The sequence below is a fragment of the Solanum tuberosum genome, unplaced genomic scaffold (assembly GCF_000226075.1).
Source record: "Solanum tuberosum cultivar DM 1-3 516 R44 unplaced genomic scaffold, SolTub_3.0 scf00294, whole genome shotgun sequence".
NCBI classification, from domain to species: domain Eukaryota; kingdom Viridiplantae; phylum Streptophyta; class Magnoliopsida; order Solanales; family Solanaceae; genus Solanum; species Solanum tuberosum.
The window spans coordinates 159999-165950 of NW_006239231.1; positions in this window are offsets into that span (position 1 = coordinate 159999).

The window sequence follows — 5952 nt, forward strand, 5'->3', positions numbered from 1 at the left end:
AAGTAACTACAATACACTATCAAATTCGTTCAGTCTCTCATCCAAAGTGATTCATTCGTAGATCAGGTCAATAGTATGAGTAATACACTCCATAAATCTAATCAAGTAAGCATTCATACTATTGTAGTAGTCGTATCATGACCTTCTTTGATATACACACAATCTATAAAGTCGTAGTAGAAATTCTAACCTCAATTGGTGCATCATCATTTTCTAAGTAGCCCATTCATATTATGATAACTTTACTAATTGTAGTTTCCAAAGTTACAATATTCATTATCTAGCCATTCTTTTAATCATTCCACTTTCAATTGTTAAACTACTCTAAATATCGTATATACCACACAGGTACTATTCACTTTACTAGGGTAACTAACCTTACACAACCCCTTCAAATTGTTAAACATTATAAATCTAACCACACATCCTTTCCATAAGTATATTACTTCCACCTTAATACCAAATCTAACATTCAAACCATACACGATGAACCAACTTCTAACTTAAGGAACCATACACGACTCATCACTATAAGTGAGAGAGAATGGAATGAAGCGATAAGAATCAAAATCGGACCAAGTACGCACGATAGAGATCCAACAAGTGAAGATTTTTCTTAAAAGTCACTATAGCCTCTCGAAGATAAGTACAGCCGTCTCCGTATCAATCCTCGAGACTCTACTTAGACTCGACTTGTATACACGTGAGACCTATGAACCTTGGGTTCTGATACCATTTTGTCACGACCCAAAAATGGACGTGATGTCACTTGTCTTAACCCACCAAGACAAGTCAGCCTAAAACTCAACCATTACAATAAAATGCGGAAATTTTTATAATAAACTCAAATATACCCCCAAAATCTGGTTGTCACGTGTACAAACCTCTAAAGTATTACAATTGAATCAAAAAAAAATACAAGTCTCATATGACATTGTTTCTAGAGTAGAACAAGATCATAAACAGGAGTAAGAAGGATCGCTGAGAAGACAAACAACTACCTCACAAATCTCCCAGAAGCCTCGAAAAAGAAAAGAATAACAAGTACCACAAAACTCTAGGCTCGTAACCTACAAAATTTTGTAGAAGCAAGGGGTGAGTACCAAACCACACGGTACTCAGCAAGTAAACCTCTAAACACGAGCTAAGGGGATAGAATACAAGTACTCCTTACACCCCAAACGAACCTTCACAACTACAATCTGTATAAAACCAGCCCAACCTAACAGTTCACAATTCACAAGCAAATATCTCAACAACAACATTTTAACAATCACATATTCTCAACAACAAGCTCAATATTCATCAGTCACAAGTTCCATAGAAAGGCACTCACAAGATCAGCAACACACAAGATCAAGTTCACCAATAATAAAGAAGTGCAATGCAATGAAATGCAATGTCAAGTATAGTGATGCATGTCTGATTTGTGATACACACCCGTTGTCTCTCAGTCCGGGACCCATGGGGGACATATCTGTCCATGCATCCATCGCTAACACTCTAATAATTGCATATCTTCAACAACAAGCTCAATATTCATCAGTCACAAGTACCATAAAAAGGACACTCACAAGAATCATCAACACACAAGATCAAGTTCACCCAATAATAAAGAAAGTGCAATAGCAATGAAATGCAATGTCAAGTATAGTGATGCATGTCTGACCTAATGATACACACCCGCTGTCTCTCAGTTCGGGACCCGTAGGGGGACATATCTGTCCATGCATCCATCGCGGCGCGCGATACGACCCTCGATAATAGTAACCATCGCGGCGCGCGATACGTCCCTCGAAATATAGTATCCATCGCGGCGCGCGACACGTCCATCGAAATATAGTATCCATCGCGGCGCGCGATACGTCCCTTGAAATGGTACATCATTTTTATTTTCTTATTCTTTCTCAATGCACATAACACTTGTCAGAACCATGTCTCAGAACAATGCAAATGACATATTCACATAAATAATGAGGAGATGACCATTTTCATAATATTGCACAATTCACAACAAGACAATCAGGATACAACATCAACAATGATTCAACAAGCCTTTCAAACAATTCTCAACACATCACACAAACAATTGATCACATTGACTTTTATTATCCCTTTTTCATCATTAGAATTAATCAATGTGGACAGGTCAACCCATCACCAAGCCTCATTATCCTAAACACATATTACAAAGAAATACATGAATTCCACACACTTAACAAGAGTTTAGAAATCCACTTGCCTCAATCAATCAAGAATTCGCTCCCGGATTTAAGCCTTCCCCTTTCGTTGTACTTCCAACTCAAAGCAATCTATTCACATTAATGACCATAATAAGATTTCAAAACTAACAACACCCATATTGCTATATGTTTAACCTTGACCCAAAAGCTCACCCAAGCCAAAAATCAAGTTCTTAAGTTTCAAGCCTAGAATTAAGTCCCAATTTTTCCAATATCAACTCTAATTGTTCTCGTATGATATAATAAATCAATAATTACTTTATTATCTTAATATAGAGAAACTTGAATTATAATACAATAATAATAATAATAATAATAAAGAATCTGGAGAAACACTGAAATCAACCTACAGACTAACATGTATATCAATTAAAGAACAGTAACATCATTCAAACTTATATGAAAGATTTGCAATAATTTACCTTATAAACATTCTAATAATTACCTAAAACAATTACCCACTAAAACTTGTCCCCCAAATTCAAAGAACCCACGTGCAGCAACATTAATTGAAAGCAGCAATAGCTTCTAAAATCAATATGCTACTCCTTATCCTCCCCGTGAAAATATATTAATTGCTTCATGAATTAACAATTCATTACATGTTTAAAGAGATCGAATTTGAAATCTCACCTGGATGCAGTTCGCAACTTGCGATGCCGAAACCCTTGTCCATTCCTTCTTTCCGCTTTTACTTCTTTTCTCAATTAATTATGTACTAAAAGTGATAAATTTAACTCACTTATTTTATTAAATATAGGCTAAATGGTATAGGGTCTTAAATAAATTATCACTTTAGCCCATTAACTATCGATTAAGTCATTTATCTACAATTACCCATCAATTAATTAACTCAAGTTAAACGAATAGTTCAAAATTCTCAAAAATAACCTACCGGGTCATTACATAATTAACTCAAGTTAAACGAATAGTTCAAAATTCGCAAAAATAACCTAACGGGTCATTACAAAATTTGTAGATGAAAAAACTTTAAAAAAAATTAAAAAATCGATACTTGATGAAGTGGAAAGAAAAAAATGGATGAAGAAGAACTACCTTTTCAATAACTTGCAATTGATAAATCAAAAAGAGAAGATTTGAACTTCAAAAATAGAGTGATGGAGATAATTGATGATACCATAGAGTGATTTTAGGCATGAGAAAAGGAAAAAAAATCTTGGGGTGATTATTTACAATGATGTATCCGAAAAGTGAGAGAAATTATGAGAAAGAGGAATTTTTGTAATTTTTTGAAAGGGTAGAGAATAATAGAAAATAAGATAAAAAAAGGACGTGTGGTCATTTTTCCAAAACGAAAAGCGAAAATAAATGTAAAAGGCCAATACATTTGGTGGTCAACCCAATTAGATAGTCATGTTAGCCCAATCAATTGGACTGGCCTTTGATCCATCAGGAAATTAAATATAAGCTCAACTAGGTCTTCCTCTATTCAGAGCACCCAAAATAGAGAAAAGGCAGACTACATAGACAACTCCTTATAAAAAAATTTAGAGTTCAAATTATGATATATTTCTATAAATACATTAACACATAATAAAATATTTCTATTAAACATTTTAAGGTCACAATTTGAATGTTTATGTGTATTCTCAAGCGTTTATTACATAGATAAGTTAACCACATAAAATATGACATATCCTTTAGTCATACACCCCAACCTCAATTGGAACAAGACTTGGATTTTATGGCTTATTGAGGATAATGAGTATAATTTAAATATTCATGTGTGACATATTTTAAGTGATTAACTTATTTACGTAATGAAGCTTGAAAACACACACATACATTTTTTTTGAGAATTTGATTAGGAAATATTTAAAATGAACACTTTATCATATGGTTAAATGCTTAATTTATACCAACTATAATTCAAATGTTTAAATGAAATTTATTGACAAACCAAATGGATGACGATGATCGTGAGATAAATATTCTAGTTAAACAAGTGAGCCATGCTTTGGAAATGCCACTACATCGGAAGGTGCAGAGACTATAGGCAAGATGGTTCATAGATAATGTGTATGAACAATCAGAATGTTTTAACCCCATTCTACTTGAGCTTTGCTAAGTTGGATATGGATTTGAACATGCTCCAAGCTATACATTTGGATGAACTAAAACATCTTTCAAGGTTAGTAATATACTCACTCTGCTTCATATTAAGTGTATTGTTGAGATTCTTTTTTAGTTCAAACCAAAATGAATCATTTAAAGTTCAAGAGAATTATTAAAACTTTTTTTTAATATTTATTACCTTCATTTAATTAGATTCTTAACTACTTTATATTTTCTGAGAGACCAGTTTGAAAACAATCAAAAGTGTAATAATGAAAAGTAACCTTTAATTTTATGTCCTCAAATATTTTTTCTAAAAGATGTGTCATACTCCAACAATTCACTTAATATGGACTAGAGGGAGTATCTACTAATTGCTCATTTTTTTTTTTTTTTTGTTTTTTGTAAAACAAAAAACTTGAATATATATTGTTTATAATTTTCACCTTTTTTCTTGTTTTTTTTAGGTGGGACAAAAATATAAATTTGGTAGAGATATACATATGTAATATCAATTTTATATAGCTTTCATACACGAAATTTTATGTGAATGCAAGCCTTGACCAAAATTTTGTATATGTTTTAATTATAAAAAAAACCTCCTATATCATTTTGAAAACTGAAAATTCTTGTTATTATATTTCATAAATATGAGTCTAATCTTTTATGGTATATATAGTGACCCGCCCCCCCCCCCCCTCCCCCGATATAAGGCAATTGGGCTAGTCCTTAGAATACAATGCAAATGGTTTTTTGACACAAATAGAAATCAAATTGATTTTCAAAATTCCGACTTCCAATTTTTTTTAAAATAATTTCATTTTATTTACACTTTGGTCCAACTTTTTTCCTTTTTGTGATTCTTTTTCTTTAGTTTATTCCAAAGTGTATTATGCATGTATAGTTTTAGGGGAAATTTTCAAAAATATATCGTCTAACATAAAATATTACATCATGTAGTTTAGTATAGAATATTATACGAGTATACTATTATATTTGGGGGAAAATTATTATACACAATGCGTCAACATAACTTGTATAAAAATATAAACTACTAGGAATAAAGATTTAATCCACCCGTGAATCACCGAAAAATTTGTGCTTTCCCATTTTTTTCCAACAAACTCACTGAAAAAAATGCATGATGAAAAACAAATTTTCAATGAAGTATTGAGAAACTTCCTAATTTTTTCATATAAAATATTTACTATACTATTTTTTTATCTTTTCACATCAATTCAATCAAAATATCAGTGAAAATAGCCATTGAACATTTTTCAATCATAAATTCAATAGAAAAATAGTAATTTTTAGTAGTGATAAGAGGTGCTTATGTACATGTAGGGATGACAAAATGGGTACCTATTCAAATTATTCATCTTAAATGAGTTGGGTACCCAACTCATTTTAAAATGGGTAAAACACGAGTCAAACTCATATTACCCATTTAAAAATGGATAGTTAAATGGATAAAATAGACTCATTTATAAAAGAAATAAAAGTAACATTAATATATTTTTAAGGTGTAGGAGGTCGGGGTAGAAATAGGTGGGATAAGTGAAACAATCATTTTTTATTTTTTTTGAAAAACAATTTTTTTTTTGGGAAGGGGCTGGCTGGGTGGGTGGGTGAG